This window comes from Schistocerca gregaria, chromosome 2 (genome assembly GCF_023897955.1).
Source record: "Schistocerca gregaria isolate iqSchGreg1 chromosome 2, iqSchGreg1.2, whole genome shotgun sequence".
NCBI lineage: Eukaryota > Metazoa > Arthropoda > Insecta > Orthoptera > Acrididae > Schistocerca > Schistocerca gregaria.
This window is the reverse complement of record NC_064921.1, coordinates 248,075,056-248,093,329: the sequence shown is the minus strand read 5'-3', so window position 1 is coordinate 248,093,329 and position 18,274 is coordinate 248,075,056. Positions and strand designations below refer to the sequence as shown.

The 18,274-nt window shown below is 42.7% G+C and overlaps 1 protein-coding gene across 1 annotated transcript in view; it reads right to left on the bottom strand.

The window, feature by feature from the left end:
* Window positions 1-18,274, bottom strand: part of LOC126336785 (uncharacterized) — a 1,589,831-nt gene that overhangs the window by 1,139,135 nt on the left and 432,422 nt on the right. The window contains exon 2 of the mRNA XM_050000805.1: window positions 15,510-15,559. The gene's annotated coding sequence lies outside the window, so the exon portion shown is untranslated. The remainder of the gene's footprint in view (window positions 1-15,509; window positions 15,560-18,274) is intronic.

Sequence of the window (18,274 nt, the reverse complement as noted above, 5' to 3'; positions counted from 1 at the left end):
CAAAGTAATACGAGTAACGAGTGAGCAAATGGAATACCACAGACTAACACAAGAATGCCTAAATGCATGTCGTACCTTCCCACGGTTAGACCGACGCAGTTCCGAGGGGAGAAACGAGGACAGAAGCCGTGAGCAGAACCGTGTTAAGCTAGAAGGCCCTACGATAAGGGACGGACTGGACACCCACGTCGCCAGCCTACCTCTAAGACTACCACCCGCACGTTTTAGCGTGAGACTTTTTCGCGTCTCTGTTACGTCAAGGACCACCCCCCCGCCCATGTTAAAAGATAGAGCCTCCAGAAGAACAGTATAGATCTTACGATAACGCTAAAAGGACCACACCAGCTGCAGGTTTTAGCGTGAGACTTTTTCGCGTCCCTGTTACGTTGCAAACTTTTAAAACGTTGCCCCACCACGAAAAGTATAACGTTTCTCATTGGATAGACAGAATTTTTGTAGGTGGAGCTTAAGGTTAACACTGAGACCCTGATTGGTCAGATGAAAACATAGCCAGATAGTTTTTTTTAAACCAACTTCGGTAAATTGTAGTAAGGAGAAGTTTGGGTTAGAGTTGCTTCCGAGATGGCGAGGTGAGCGGAGCTGTGCTGCCCGCCGCCGCCCTGACGCTGCCTAAACACCGACAAGGTAATGAACGCACGAGATGCCGCATTTTTGAGCGCATAAGGCGTCACTCAGAACTGCAGAAGTCTCATCTGTTACACCTCCTTTTTTGCGTAATACTAGTGTCGATCGTCAATTAAAGCTCATGGTGTTCACATTTCCCACTTGAAGTAAAAATCTGAAACGCGATGGTTTTTCTGTTATATAGTTATTGAGAAGCCACATCAGCCACTGTAATTTACGACAAGTTAGATAAGTAATTAAAGATAATAGAGGGTTACTGTAGACCATTTTGATAGTTTTCTCTTTTGTGAAACTTAATTTAAACCTAGATTATAGATGTGATATGGTATAGGTCATCCTTCGATCCATTGTAGAACTTGAAAACCCATTCAGGAAATATTCGTTCACATTTTTGTTGAACGCAGTTGGTTTTTACCACCCTGTATTAAAACATTTCCTTTTATCAATAGTGCAATTTATAAACGATGTTTTGTGATTAGAATAAAATTTACAATGGTAAACTTAACTGCTTTTTCGACGTTATTTTACCAGCTAACTAAAAATAGGAAAGCCTTGAACCCCTTCCACTAAATTTAGTTAGTATTAAGATTCTTTTACAGGGAGTGCAGTGGAGCTGACGCTGAGATCATTTAGTATTTGGTTATATCATCGCTAGTCTCACTGAAGTCTTCTGAATTGTACATGTCGTGTGTGGTCTGGCGTCTCCTTACCAGGAACAGGTCCCAGGTTCAAACAAGTTAATTCCCTAAAAAACACGCTCAGAGCGTCGTTGCGAGAAAGTGGTAGGGAGACACGATATAGAACAAACAGACACCACCAGGAATGTTTAGAAGGGAAACAGAAAGGAGTCTGCCTGCCCCAAATCTCGAGAATAAGCAGCGTGTTGAAGAACAGTCAGCTTGCGTTGGGCGAGGAAGCTGAGCATTCAAAAAACAATGATTACATTGAATGGAGGGGTGCATACTGAGAATTACTTGGAGCGAAAGGAAACAAATAAGGGAATCAGTTAACAGATTGGTTTTGAAGATATGATTATGTCCGTAATGAGAATTAACTGGAAGTGGATGGGACATTTACCCTGGCGAAAGGTGACAGATGGACCAAAGGAGGTCTTCAGGGGATTCCAAGAGATTTGAAATGACAGAGACGATGACGGTATGGTTGAGGGTAGACGAAGATCGTAATGCATGGAAGAGACCTTTATCCAGCAGTGGATACATGTGCGAAAGTAATATAAGATATCGACTGCAAGTCTGAAAAAAAAAAAATTGTTTGAGGAATAGATATATACGATGCGATAGCTATGTAATGCGACAACTTCGAAAATCAATTAATTAATTAAATTTATTTTTAAATTTAGTATTCGTTACCGCCGTCATGTAGCCAGTTATTTGGTGTGGAAATGTATGTATACACTCAATCCTCGTTTTACTTTATCACATATCATCTCTATTTTACCATTAGTGTTCTACATTGAGTGCTCGAACGTCATGGGAAGAATCTTTAAGATTACGTTTTAGTTCATTATTTAATATTTTTATTTTATAATTATTTTAGGTTGTGTATTAAGATTCTTGATTTAATTTAATCACAGGACATGGTGTCATTCGTCCGCTGATGGTATACCGCTGATCACCCCGAATGTCTCCTCGAAAGCGATACGGTATGATATCCTTCCCACAAACCCTTGTGGTTGGCCTTTTTGGAGGTGTACCCAGCTGTAAACATTGTCTCCGTGATGTCGATGGTACACCGTACGCACTCTTACCTTCAGATACTCAAATTCTTGTGCAATTTCCGAATTGTTATTGCGCGTGCATCTTGCACATTTTTATTATCTTCCGACTTTCTGACTGTGTTAATTTGAGACGCGCTCGAATCTTCACTATACGTCTGTCTGTAACAGACTGCTCAAGTATCGTCCCTGCATTCGCGCCGTAAGCCGCATCTATCCGCAATACTAGCGTGTCGTGCAGGTATTAGGTCTACAACTTTGCTTCCGCCGTTTTGCAACGGACGGCAGTAGCGGCAAGTACGGTTCAGATGATCGGTCATGGGTGTAATACAATAAGCTTAGGCATCTGTAAACATAATGCCATAAAAATATTTGTTGATTTGCGAGTGTATCTTAATGTTATTCTCGATTAAGTACGTCAACTTACGTACCCATTTTTGGACATTTGCGGGAAGTGTTAATTATCTGCTTTAACATGAAATCTGCGCCTGTGGCTCTTAAAATGCTGGGTAAGACCAATGGCGAGGGAACTATTAGTGGAAGAACGCGCAGAGAATGTCTTCAACACTTTAAGAACGGTGATTTTGATGTCGAAGACCGTAGCAACTTAAACAGACGTAGACTGTCACAGGACATCATTATCGAAAGCAACTGATGCGTCTGAGCCCAGCACTGAAACACAAACGGCCACAATACAGCGATAGACACGTGTAGGTAATTTTGCAGTAGGTCAGTGCTCAACCCGTCAAAATATACAAGGAAATGTTGAAATGAGAAGTCCTATCCCTTCCGCCATCTTCTCCATACGTTGCTCTCTCTGACTACCACCTCCTTCGACCGGTGGCATACAGTCTGGCTGACCAGCACTCCCGATCATGTGAAAAGTGCAAATTGAATAGATTCATGGATCCCCACAAAAGACGTCCAGTTCTTCCGCCATGGGATTCGTATGCTATCCGAAAGATGGGAGAATGTAGTGGCCAGCGATGGTCAATACTATTAATCATAAATTTTTTTTAAGTTTTTCGCAATAAAGCCCCGAACTTCGAGAAAAAACGGCGGAAGCAAAGTTGTAGACGTAGCACATGGGGCAACCCTTCCCGGGATTTTTGGCCATTCGATTTACATCGCACACGAAATTCGAAGTCAACGTGGACTATGAATTATTAATTGTGCACAAGACATCCACAATAACAACAAAATTAAAACCTATATTTATGCTCAAAGCGAAATTTGAGCTTACAACTTTCATTTTACGAGGCAACGAGCTACATCGATATCACACAGGGAGCCAACGTAACCTTACACACCTTCTGGCAGTGTACCTAACGGCAGCTAAAGCCCGGGATTCATCATTATTATCGATCCGACGTGCAACTGGTGCTCCAGTGACAACAAGGACCATTAATAGGCAGCTCAAGGAAAGTGAGGTGAGCTTACGGCATTCCTTGCGCCGAATGTCGTTGACTTCTGTACACCAAGTCGGTCTGCTGTGGTGTCAGGCACATTCGGCCTGGAATCCTATTGACTCGAGTAGAAGTGACTTTAGTGATGAGTCTGGCTTCGCAAACAGTTCCGATGACCAGCGAAGACGCACCTGGAGACGCCTCGCACAGCGAAGGAATACCAGGCTGACTGTCAACCGCCATATGGTCCGACAACCAGGAATGCGGTCTGGGAATCCGTTTCCTTCCGTAGCAGGACCCCTTTAGTTTCGTCAGCAGCGGCCTTACAGCACAGAGTACGTCGATGGTCTTCTACATCCCATTCTGTTGTCCTTCATGGCAAGCCATCCTGGGCTTACATTTCAGCAAGATATTGCCCGCCCGAACACGGTGAAAGTTTCTACTACTTGCCTTCGTGCTTGTCAAACCCTACGTTGGCCAGCAAGTAGGGCGGATCTGTCACCAGTTAAGAGCGTTTGGAGCATTATGGGAAGGACTCTCCAAACATATCGGGATTTTGACGTTCTAACGCACCAATCGGACAGAATTTTGCACGATATCCATCAGGAGGACGTCCAACAAATCTGTCAGTCAATGCCAAGCCGAATAACTGCTTGCGTAATGGCCTTGGGCGGACCAACGCGTTATTGACTAGTTCAGTTTTTGAAGCTCTTTCTCTTGAATAAATCATCCTGAACTGTAATAATTTGTTTGCCTGTACATGTACATCTCATCTACAGATTTACGTCCCATTCGAATAGTTCCTTCGTGGTGCGTCGCTTTTGTCTTAGAGTGCACATCACTCATTTACTCGGGACTGGAAAAAGGTATGGCTCTCCTTCCAGTCTTAAAAACGATTTCCAGATGTTAGCTATATTTCATACACACCAATATAGAAACGAAAATATACCAAGCGTAAACTACTCAGCTACTACATTTGTAACTGCAAACTTTTCGAAAGACGCGCGATATTTTCTTACTTTTGGAGTATCAAGAAAATAGCGAAAATTACGAAACAAAACGAGTTAATTATCAAGCTGCGATGTAAAACCATACTCGTAATGAGTGCAACAATCAATTCTTTTAATTAATTTTTTCCTCACAATCGAATAAGAAAGATTGCTTAAAGCAGAACGCATGCGAATCCCAATGTACCGGTTTTTAATTGTTTACGAGAAAAGTAAAAGTTTTAATGACGCATTAACTAGCAGACAAATGTAGCTATGCTTCGTTTATACAGGTAATGTAGATGACCCCATACTTGGTAACAACATAGCTACAGGACTGTGCGTGACGGTGCAGTACGTCTTCCGTTGCGGAAACACTCCGTTCGTGTGACCTCAGTCTAAAAGTAAAAAGGAAAAAGTACGCACGTCGGAGAAGTTACGTAACAGTGCAGGAGCGGCAGGAAACTGTAGTCGATTCTAAAGCTTTAATCATTCATAAAAACCGTGGAAAATATTTAATGTGGCTGTTGGATTGAGCGTAGCCAGTGGAAAGATTCCGAGATGCGGAGAGCATTCCGGCTTGGCGGCATCCACCAGACTGCTGGAGATTCCAGAGGGGGAGAGGGAGAGACGTTACTCCCAACTTTGGCATTGCCCGCACAGCCCACTTCGCCTATCAAGATAGCTCTACTGCTGTGCCCAGTTACGGCGGCGGCGACTTCTAAATTAATAAACCAGCGGCTGGAGACGCCAGCCCGCAGACTGGAAGCTCCGGTTCCAGCAGACAACCTGTCGCACGGTCGCCGACTTTCGGTGCACTTCCTCCTAGTTCCTCTGCTAAAAGTTGGAGTCTTGTCAACGAGAAGGCCGCTAGGAGCGGGAGACGACTTGCAGGAATCCAAACGCGTCCACAGAATGTTCCGGCCGGCCCAGCCATTAACAAATTTGTTCTCAGCGATTTATATACGTAAGTAAAACATCTACATTAGAAGCTCGAGAGTGGCACGAAAGTTGTAGACCCACAAATACCGACACAGATAAGCGTTTTATTACTGTCATTTATTTTCTGCATTTTTTAGAACGAGAGTGTGTAACCAAGCTTGAAGGACATTTCATACAACTTTCATGACAAATAAGAAAACAATGGCAGTGATTTTTATCCTCATTCAAACAGACCGGTTCACATTAGCGCACCGTTTAGTGTTTGTAACAGTGAACTGTACTCAACAGTGTTCCATAAGTTGTGGGTGCAAATAAGACGCGAACTGCAGTGTATTAAAAGGCTGAACAGTTTCACTAAGACTGTATTCATTCTAAGGCTGTATTCATTCAAAGTCAGTCGCGTACTCAATGGACGTAGGGAACAATTCCGTACTGCCGCCATGACCAACTTTTCATCCAGTCATTTGTTGGTACTTTCTTCTGGCGTGTTATGCACAATTATCCGTGTCTGATGTGTGAATCAACATGGTGTTTCCGATGGTGTAGTGATGCTATAATGTTTCCTGTCATCAATCTCCTGGATTAAATATTATACGTCTCTATCCGAATGTCTCAAGGAAAAAGGTGTTAGCTATAGGGAAAGACTTCCAACAAAAAATTCGCACAAGACGCAAGAGGGAAAAAATGGTTCAAATGGCTCTGAGCACTATGGGACTTACCTTATGAGGTAATCAGTCCCCTAGAACTTAGAACTACTTAAACCCAACTAACCTAAGGACATCACACGCATGCACGCCCGAGGCAGGATTCGAACTTGCGACCGTAGCGGTCATGCGGTTCCAGACTGTAGCCAAGAGGGAAAAATAAACTGTACAGGTCAGAAAGGGATGTAGCCTTTCACGCCTACTCTTCAGTCACTACGTCGAAGAAGAAATAACGGAAATAGAGAAAGGTTCAGGATTGGGATTAAAATTGGGATGAAATCATAATCATGATAAGAGTCGCTGATGACATTGCTATCCTCAGTGAAAATGAAGACTAAGAGGACTTGCTAAATGGAGTGAACAATCAAATGAGCAAACACTATGGATTGAGAGTAAACTGAAGAAAGTTATGAGGAGTTGTAGGAATGAGATAAGTGATAAACATAACATAAAAATTGGGGAGCACGAAGTAGACGAAGAGAAGGAATTCTGTTATCTTGGAATCAAATTAACACATGACGGACGAAACAAGTTATTGCATCATAAAGAGACTGGCACAGGCGAAGACGGCATTCCTGGGCCCTGGCCAAAAAGTAGCTACTAAAGTCAAACAACGATCTTAATTTGGGGAAGAAATTTCTGAGAACATTCGTTTGGGCTACAGCACTGTATGGCAGTGATCATGTCCTGTCGAAAAGCAGGGAAAGAAGAGAATCGAAGCGCTGTAGCTTTGGTGCTATAGGAGGATGTTAAAAATTAGGTAGACTGATAAGAAATGAAGTCTTCCTCCGCAGAATCGGCGAGGAGAGGAACATAACGGAAAAAATTAACGAGAAGAAGGGGCAGGGTAGGATATGTGTTAAGACAGCAAGTAATAACTTCCACGACACCATAGGGTACTGAAGAAGTTAAAAAACTGTAGAAGAGGGGAAGAATACATTGAACAAAACAACTGATGATGCGGCTACAAGTGCAACTCGAAGAGTTTGTCACAGGACAGGAATTCGTGACGGGCCGTTTCAAAGCATTCGGAACACTGACGTCAAATAACCTTTCTCCATTATCTCATGAAATTAAGGCATTGTCACTGTTGTTGATTTTATCAGTGGGATGGGGATGCTCATGCCGCACCAGTTTTCTCCTCTTTCACTCTCGCCATCAAAAACAACACTCTACAGACACATGTCGAGCGAGCGAGCAGGAATAATAAGACACAGTTTAAATGCTGTCACTGGGTAATGTGTCACTCGAAAATAAGTTTGCACCTAACGACGATGTTGTGCACCACAGAATACGTGCAGTGAACTTCGCATTCGTTAAGGCAGAGCAGACAAGTGAGGGAAGTAGGAAGGATGACAACACCCGGCGAGTGCACACCGGTCTCAGCAAAAAAGTTTCTCTAAAAGGCAAACACCACAGCCTCACTCCAGTCACCGCGAATCAGCTACAGTGGCGACGACTAAAAGGCAGATAACCAAAAAGGCAAACGCTCTGTTTTCGACAGCACTCACCGAGATGCAAAAACGTCACAGCCAGCCTTTCGGGAAGTAGCGACTCAGCGCAACGAAGCACCGTAACGGCCATTAAGCGGAGTGAGTAGGCATTTCTGAATGAAGACGCCGGCACACTACCGCTTAACCGCATCCGCTAACGACAGCCGGTCAGTACTGAAAGGTGCAGACACTAGCCGTCAAATACTGCTCTGTAACTAATGATTGGTAGCACTTTAATTGCACTCGACACAATTCAACCACGCGTTTTGAGAGACACAGCTCTCATCAAAAAGTCATCTCACCGCATATCGTTATAACACTAAAAACCCGTAGCAACCTATGGGCGGCGTTCGTGGAATAAAACAAACACATTCGATTATGAGTCCTCTTTTATCCCACAAACGTTGTTAGACTGTTTAATGATTAACAACATATCCTGACCGCTGGCACTACCATGAAGGCGCAGCATCTCTGGGAAAGCGTTACTGAAGTGCGTCAATTACGTTTAGAGTGGAAGAATGCTACCAGTCATTACAGGTAAACTATAACAACCACCAACTCACAACTGGTTATTAAATTTTATCATTAATAACACACTTGTCGGGATTGGCAGTCTATTGATAAGTGCGTGCGGACAAACCGAGAGGTTGCGGGATGGAATCCCGACTGAACCATGGAAGTTTTTCAATCAGTAAGACATCCTTCATCCCTCAATGATGTGAAGATTCGCCAGGAACGCCACGTGGTTTGGATTTCAATTTAAAGTGTAGGTTCCTTTTCCCCGGTACAATTACTGAGGTACGTTACAGATACAAAATTCCTCAAAGTGATCCCAAATTAAAAGACTTGCACTATACTCTTAAACCACACGAAATTATTATTGTTTACCTCACAACTGAATAATTATCTAAATAAAAAAGCTGTTTTAATATAGCACGTTTTCATAAGCACTAAAAAGTATACGAAAATTTCTTCTAGCCCCATAAAGATTACTAACCCTACACAGATAACACTTCTGAAAATTTGTTTTTTGTGTATTCTTGATAGCTGTGACAACAGGTGTGACATTTAAAAAGAAAAAAATTTGGTGCGCGCAGTAGATAATTGATGCGTGAATAGTTCACCTATGTCACTAAAAATTTTAATGCACTGTAAATGATGCAACTGTTATGCAATTTTTCTCAATGACAGCTACTCTCTACTGTTATCTATAGCATGCGTTCCACGTTTTCCGTTTTAAATGTTACAAGTATTATCACACCTATTAAAAACTCAAAAGCACAAATTCTTAGGGCTATCTTTATGGGATTTGGAATCTGTATGGGACTAGGAGGAAGTCATACTTTTTTGTCCTTATTAAAACCGCTTTTTAGTCTTATGTATGTGAAACTGTTCAGTCGATTGCAAACATTTTGATGAGATTACAATAAAGACATGCGGTAAATTTCAGGTTATTTCATTTTATATTCACCTGACTCAACCAATGCATTGTTTCTTCCTACGTATACCTCGCGAAATGCGCGTAAAGGTAAAAATTAGAGAGTCGAGCTCACATGGAGTCTTACCAGCAATCGTTCTTAACTGCGAAACATTCGCGACTGGAACAGGAAAAGTGGGAAACAGCAGTGGAACACAACAGATCCTCCGCGACTCACCAGACACGAATGCGAGTTAATATTCCACTGTCATCGAGTTCTCAGCTATGCTGAAAGTTTCAAGTCTCTAACTCACCGGGAAATTAGTTTAAAATGAATTGTAAAATTTGCACCGATCAATCAGACAAGAAAGCAACCTACTAAAAACGTATTAATATTAAAATTTGATAATATTAAATTCCTTTGTAACGCTACAGACGATCAGGGTGTATAATCCTGAGTCGCAATGTCTGAATCAGACAAGTGAATTACGGCCTTGTACTTAATCGTCCGAGAGATACGACAAGACCGTTGTCGCGGAGCAGGCTCCAAGTTTCTGAAGCTGAATCATTAAACAGTGTACAGAAGTATGAATAACGGAAAAACTTGGCAACAGGAACGCTTCAGATCTAACAGTCAATTTATTACAATCGCTAGGGCCTTCCCATCTGTCAGTTCCCTAAGACACCTAGGAGGCTTGCCTTCCACGGAAAACGTCGTTCGAAATGAACAACAAACGGCGTAGAGGCAATCACACTCGACTGCAGCTATAAACAGGGTCGCGACACAAACTAGAAAGCAGTCAAGGGCGCGGCCTCCGGGCAGCCTCTCGAGGCCTAGTGGCTAGAGATGCTACAGCTACATCGCGGGATTCCGCGTTCGATTCCCAACCGAGTCGGAGATTTTTTTTCTCTCGGGTGCAAGGTGTTTGTGTTGTCTTAACCCTTTCATCTCATCTTCATCGACGCGCAAATCGCCGACCTGGCGTCAAATAGACACACCTGGTGGCCGAACAACCGGCCAATGCCACATGAGAGTTTCGTTTCATTTCCCGACAGCCTAACGGCGTGGGCGGCATATGGAGGCTGAAGTTTCGCGCAGCCGCAAAGCCGAGACTTCGTCGCGACCAAACTCTCGTCTCTGTGGACTTAAGACATATATACAATTACATCCACATGCTCTTCACATTGTACCACAAACTAGGGTTTCTTCCCCTTCGTGGACGGACCGAGGGAAGAACGACTATTTAAATACCTCTATGATAACTATAATGAATCGAATCCTGTAATCCGGTGATCATGGTCACACTGAACAATAAACGTACGCTGCTGTGTTACATTCCTTGATGCCTCAATATTAGTTCATGAAAATTGGTAAGCAGACTGTCGCAGCTGCGCGGACAAACCGCGTGGCCTGGCCACCTTGTCACGGTCCCACGCGGCTCCCCCCCCCCCTCCCCCCCCCCCCGCCCCCTGCCGCCGTCGGAGGTTCGAGTCCTCCCTCGGGCATGAGTGTGTAAGCTTAGGAAACGATGACCTCAGCAAATTGGTTCCATAAGACCTTACCACAAATTTCCAATTTATAGACTGTCGCAGGAAAGTTGGCGCCTATTTCATGTGTATGCTAACTCTGGTTTTTCAGCGTTTCCATGCTGCTGTCCTCTGGCTGTAACAAAACTATCACCAGACACGCCGTTTTTCATTGTCTAGGAGGTTCGCCCGGAAAGTAATGCACCGCATTTTTTTTCTTGAGCAGTTCTTCATTGAAAATAATGAGAATTACACAAACGAACGAATGATGTTTTATCTACACACCCAATTTTTCCACGTAATCTCCATCCCGTTCTATGACCTTCCTCCAGCGAGAAACAAGGGCGTGTATGCTCTGTCGGTACCAATCCTTGTCCCTGTGGCGGAGCCAGAGCTACACTGAGTGAATCATCTCCTCATCGCCCTCGAAAAGTTTTCCATGAGTGGCATCCTTTAATAGCCCAAACAAGTGGAAGTCCGGTGGGGTTAGATCAGGGCTATAGGGAGGATGGGGTAACACTGTCCAACCCTGTTTTGCTATGTGTTCAGGCGTCCTCAAACTTATATGGGGCCGAGCGTTATCGTGTTGAAGCAAAATATCGACTGGGGTGTTGTGAGGCCGAAGTCACCAAAGCTCGCCTTGAGTTTTGATAATGTGTTGACATATGCTTCTGAATTTATGATGCCGCCTCTTGGCATGACATCTGTGAGAATGACACCTCCACAGTCCCAGAACACGGTGATCATGACCTTAGCGGCGGAAGCAATTGCTTTGAATTTTTTCGTCTGTGAGGAGTGGGAATGGCGCCATTCCATCGACTGTCGTTTTGTCTGGGGCTCAAAATGGTGAACCCAGTTTTCATCATCTCTCACAATCCGGGAAAAGAAGGTCTCCCCCTCTGCTTCAAAACGTTGCAATAAATGAAGACAAATTTTTTTTTTTGTGTGATTTATGGTCCACAGTTAAACACCGCGGGACCCATCTTGAACACACTTTTGAATATCCAAGAGTGCGGATGATTGCATCCGCACTTCCTTTGCTGACTGACAGATGCAGCGTCAACTGTCGAGTCGTAATGCTGCAAATCTTGGAGCTCCGCCGAACCGCCTTCTACATCTACATCTACATCCATACTCCGCAAGCGACCTGACGGTGTGTGGCGAAGGGTACCCTGAGTACCTCTATCGGTTCTCCCTTCTATTACAGTCTCGTATTGTTCGTGGAAAGAAGGATTGTCGGTATGCTTCTGTGTGGGCTCTAATCTCTCTGATTTTATCCTCATGATCTCTTCGCGAGATATACGTAGGAGGGAGCAATATACTGCTTGACTCTTCGGTGAAGGTATGTTCTCGAAACTTTAACAAAAGCCCGTACCGAGCTACTGAGCGTCTCTCCTGCAGAGTCTTCCACTGGAGTTTATCTATCAACTCCGTAACGCTTTCGCGATTACTAAATGATCCTGTAACGAAGCGCGCTGCTCTCAGTTGGATCTTCTCTATCTCTTCCATCAAACCTGTCTGGTACGGATCCCATACTGGTGAGCAGTATCAAGCAGTGGGCGAGCAAATGTCCTGTAACCTACTTCCTTTGTTTTCGGATTGCTTTTCCTTAGGATTCTTCCAAAGAATCTCAGTCTGGCATCTGCTTTACCGACGATCAACTTTATATGATCATTCCATTTTAAATCACTCCTAATGCGTACTCCCAGATAATTTATGGAATTAACTGCTTCCAGTTGACCTCACCCTCCTTACACAGCGACTATCTGTACTTCTGTGGACAGGAGATGCTCCATAGACTTTGCATAAGCGTTTCTGAATATTCCCAACAGTTTCTTTCTTTGCAGTGGAGAATTCAAGGACAGCACGTACATCACCTACAGACGCCATTTTGAAATTGTCATGCAGCTACGCTATCTGTCGGAAGTGACGGAAACTTGGCGTGCACACTCAGGAAACTTTAAATAATACATACGTAACGTTTCGCATTCGTAGCATTGTTTTCGGCTGAGGAAAAAAAATGCGGTGCATTACTTTCTGGGCAACCCTCGTTCGTTCAATATCCTATGTTTGTCTCATTGGTATGGACTCAGTGACTTAAGCAATATGCTGGAATGGTCACCGCTAATAAACAAGATTAATATAAGAAGTGCTCAACAGAAAGCTTGTAATTTGTCCTGCATTTGTCTGGTTTCAAAAGAAACTTCCTCTACTGCTGATCCACATTTCTCCAAGCTATGTGGAGTATACGTTTTCTCTCACATTTTTTTATTGGCATTGCCACAATATCAACGCATATTACTGTGTGTGGCTTCTGATCTATGTCAGATTAGCTTATTACAGACGAAATAAATAGGAGAATCGTTAAAAGAAATTCCTTTTCGACAACAGATAACGCTGTCACCAAAACCCGAATTATATGGTACCAAGATGCACCTTCACAATCGATAGAGTGACTTGTTAGCTGCTGGAGGTCCGCAATAGAAAGTTATAATAAAATGTGATTGGAAGGTATGGTAAATGTTTGAAAAACATAAAAAATAAAATAGAAAAGTAAAAAATTTGAAAGTAGCGACGAGTACACAAAAAACAAAGAAGTGAGTACAGACGATCAGATAAATAGTTAAACATCGACATTTATCTCGTTTCAGACTATCCTTACTACAGACAACGATATACGAGGTTTATATAAGGGGCATTCAAATGAAACCCGGTCACTAGTGTAAAGTAACGGTAACGATTTTATTAACTCAAAAATGTAGTTATACGCAGAACACATACTCAAAAATAGTCACCAAAAATGTTGGCACACTTATCTCATCGCGACACTAGCCGGTCGATTCCATCCTTGAATAAGCTACTAGGCTGCTGTCGGATCCAGGCCTGGACCCAGTCACACACTTCGTCGTCCTCTGCGAGTCGATGTCCGCGAATAGCTTGCTTTAGAGGTCCAAACACATGAAAGTCACACAACGGTCTGGACTCTGCGGTGGAAGTTCCAGCGTTTCCCACCGAAAATGCTGCACGGTCGTCTTCACGGCATTGGCCGTGTGTCGGAGGGCATTATCATGCGCATCGTTTGCCCCATTCCACAACATTTGAACGATTCAGACTGTGCTCATCGTACACAGCCTTCATCCGCCGCCGAAAATCGAATCACTCCTCGTTGTTCCTGCTTACTCGCCTACATGTTCGGTAGTGGACAATAACTTGTGCGACCACCTTCTCTTCGGCATGAAACCACACTCGCACTATGCAACATCAAACGGTGCGCACGCATCAGGCTCTCGACCAATAGAGTGCGCCACCATACCCGCAGATATGTAGTGCCACCTTATGTGCAAGCAAAGGTAGACGCAGTGAGCAGGTTTCATTTGAATGAACCTCGTACATACAAAAGCAAAAATCTATATCGCCCATTGTAAGTGTTTTTTTAGATACTAGCTGTTACCTGCAGTTCCGATTGCATGTCAGCATGTTTGTTATGATGAATGATGGTGAGTATTGTTATGATGAATGATGGTGAGTAAGTAAGCTAATGTACGTACAACAGCATGAGCTGCCCTCGCGTGTCTGTCCGTGTAAGCATAGGATTACGCATCTATGCATCGTGCTACTGTAGCAGCTATACATTATACCAATAAAAGCATTTTGACAATTATGATAAATATCAAAAGTCAAAGAGTAAATAGTTTTTACAAACAGGAAATATTTTTATATATGAAGGTAGTATCTGTTCCCGAAAGAATAGATACCATTGATGACCGTGCAGCTTCTCTAGAATGAAATGATAATTAAATCGACACCCTAGCTGCAAACAGGCGTTGATATACATCATTGGGGAGATGTTGAAAGTGTGGCTCAGTTGGGTAGAGCGTCTGCCATTTAAGCAGCAGATCCCGGGTTCGAGTCCTGGTGGGTTACACATTTTCTACAAGTCCCCAATGATGTATGCCAACGCCTGTCGATTTAATTATCGTTTCAGGAAATATTTTTCCCTCATTCGCGTAGTAGTCTTCAAATCAATAACTATCTTGTATTAAACACTTTTTAAAGTAGCCTATATTCTTCTTTAGGGTTCAAGCTATCTCAGTCCCCAGCTTCGTCAAAACTGGTTCAGCGGATTAGTCATGACAACGTAATAGGCAGTTACTCTCGCATTTGTAATATCAGTATGGATAAAACTTTATATTAGGAGATATATTTTTTACTATCAGATTTTGATTAAATAAAGCCTATACAGTGCCCCATGCTATACTCAAGTTACCTGAGAAAATTTATAAAGTAGTTTCGGAGATTAGTGAGTTCAAACAGACAAATACCATACTTTTACACATTTATTATTAGTATAGAAGATAGGCATTTTACCACGGAAAATCTTTAAGACATAGTCGTTAAAACTACATGAAACATGATATTGTCTGTTTGAAGAAGGATCACTGTTAACCGACGTTGTTAAGGTATCAATCTCTTTACGCGTTAGTCACAGAAGAAAAAGTTATGTTACGAGTAGGACGTTAAACCCTTACAATTCCTGCATACGTCTGCTAGTCAATGTGTGGAGTGAGACAGTAGTGTGTGTGAGCACGTGTTTTCTTGTTTATCACTCTAGCGCCAAGAAATCTCTAAATGGTGTTGAAGGTTTCTCTCTTACCGCCAAGTCACGGCGTCCTTGCCTTCTCGAGGCTGAGTTCCAGTATCCTTCTGTAAAAGAGAGGAGAAAAACGGATCAGGCAAAGTAATTATTCATGTATACAATAGATAAAGACAAAAGAAAGAAAAATGGTAACTGCAATGACATGGAATTTTCAAGCAAAAAGAAAGCAAACAGATCGAGAAGCCGTATTGATTAAGTAGTGGGCCGTGCGCGAGGCGCCCTCCATTCTGTTTGCTCTGTAGCGGCTTTCGTTTCGCTCAACAGCAGTGTGTAAACGACTTCTGCCAGAACTCGAGTGACACCTGCGTAACTGGACGGACCAGCTCCCGAGGTTCTGGCCTTTCTATTTTTGGTACCCACAATCTGATGGAACCTAACAAATGGAAGGTATCCATCATGTTGGAAATCTTTGACAGCACAGCCCGTTTATTAAATAAGTCAATTCTTTTAATTATCCCCTTTTGTAAATCGCAGATAGGAGCAAAGGATCGATGATAACTTTTACAGGCTACATAAATTGATTTTGATACCTGCAGCGACGCAGCTACACAGAGAGGGAATCTTTTTTCTCCAACGTTAACGTTAGATTCCTCAAAAAAAAAAAAAAAAAAAAAAAAAAAAAAGTGAAGCAGACGCATTCTAATATAGTAAGGTAGTTACGTCTGACGGTAAATTACTTGTAGTACACAGTGTTTTGAATCAAATTAATGCTCGAAATGTAGGTGAACCTGCGTATATTGCTCTTATAAGGAAGAATTACTGTAAATAAAAGATTATAGGTGTGTCGAACAAAGATATAGATCGTCGTTTACGACTGTCAAATGGTTCAAATGGCTCTAAGCACTATGGGACTTAGCATCTCAGGTCATCAGTCCCATACACTTAGAACTACTTAAACCTAATTAACCGAAGGACATCACACACATCCATGCCCGAGGCAGGATTTGAACCTGCGACCGTAGCAGCCGCGTGGTCCAGGACTGAAGCGCTTAGAACCGGTCGACCACTGCGGCCGGCGAACGGTTGACAGTACCGTCTGGATGAGAAGACGTAAGATAACACAGTGCAGTCGAGAAATGGAGTGAGCCTCTCTAATTTGATTCCATGGACTATGCAAACGTAGACGAAACGGGTAACACGACAAGAAGCAAAAGATATTGAGGTATGTAGAAGAGAAAAAAAAAACCGATGATGGCGTAATAAGCCGGAAAAGGGTCAGTAATAAACAAGTATTAGAGCAAAAAAACGCAATTTGTTTACTTTTCAGTTTTAAATGTGAAACTGTTCTATCAACAACTGGATGGATAATCCATCAATATGAAAAAAAAATCTGCATCGGAACGAGGGAGCGGTTAAAGAGAGGCCAAAATTGAAACCAAACGAAAACAGGAAGATGAAACAACTGACTAAATTAAAACTAATCGTAAATGTCTTCAAGAGTACTAGAGAAGGTACTATCAAAATTTAATAATGGAAATAAAAAAACGAACGTGTTTTAGGGTAGACATTAGGGGAAACCGGGGCACATTTACGTGGATTTCTTTTCGGAAAGTTGTTTAGTCTTATAACATGGTTATCCAGATGTAACTTGGTACATAAACTAACTCAGCGTCACATTTAACACTGCAAAATAATTTAGTGTACGCTACAGTCGAGTGCATTTTCGTGCCCCGGGTATGAGGCAAGTTCACGCACGTAAGGGGCACGTTTACGCATATAATACAACACAATTACGAGTAAATAAAATACACTACTAAAGTTTTCAAACTATGTTTTGTTGGCAGTAAACAAAATTACCACTCACTTACACCAAAAAACATGATACAATACAAAAATTTTACTGGCAGTAAGCAAATTTTTTAACGAACTTCCACCTGTTAGCATAATATGTCCTTCACAGAAGACTGAATATTACTTAAAAGCTTATTCATCATTACTGTCCGAGTTGCAACGTATGAATGCAAAAAATAAAGTGTTTCCTGTGGCACAATCGTCGTGTGCCCACTTTTTACATCTAAGGCTTTGGCCTCACTCTTGATGTCTGTTTGATTGATTGTATAGTTTCAAGCAGTAAATAAAAATGTAGTTTTCATCGCCTTCATCAGACCGCTGGAAGATATAAGAGAAAGGAAGGACTGGATGGGACTTTCGCTGAGACGGGTGCGGTTGCTAACAAGCTATTTGGAAGGACTATTTTATAGAGGAGTTTGAGAGGACAGAGAAGATACAAGACGATAAAAGACATAGAGCGAAGCGGAAATTACGTATACTTGAAAGGATGGCAGTGGTCTAGTAGCCAGCGTTGCTGCCTCCGGACCACGGGGCCCCGGGTTGGATTCCCGGCCGGGTTGGGGATTTTCTCTGCCCGGGGACTGGGTGTTCGTGTTGTCCTCATCATCATCGCCCTCTTCCGTCGTGTGGCTAGATTGGACTGTGTAAAAAACTGGTCTGTGAAAAAATTGGGACTTTGTACGGGCACTGATCATCGCGTAGTTGAGCGCCCGACAAACCAAACATCATCATCATCAGAGTAATGGTGGGATCAGGATATTATCCATCCAAATTTTTCCTCGTTCTTACGTTTAACAGTTTCTACACCTTATTCCCACGTGACTAAATTGTTTTTGTTTGCTTTTGTTTCTTGACTGAGCTAGGAGTTAGGATGGGAATGCAAAATACTGCGTAAACGTGCCCCATCGCCATGTTTGAGTTATTTTCGGAACTACAGCAGCAATTTCCAGACTTTCAGATTACACAAATGT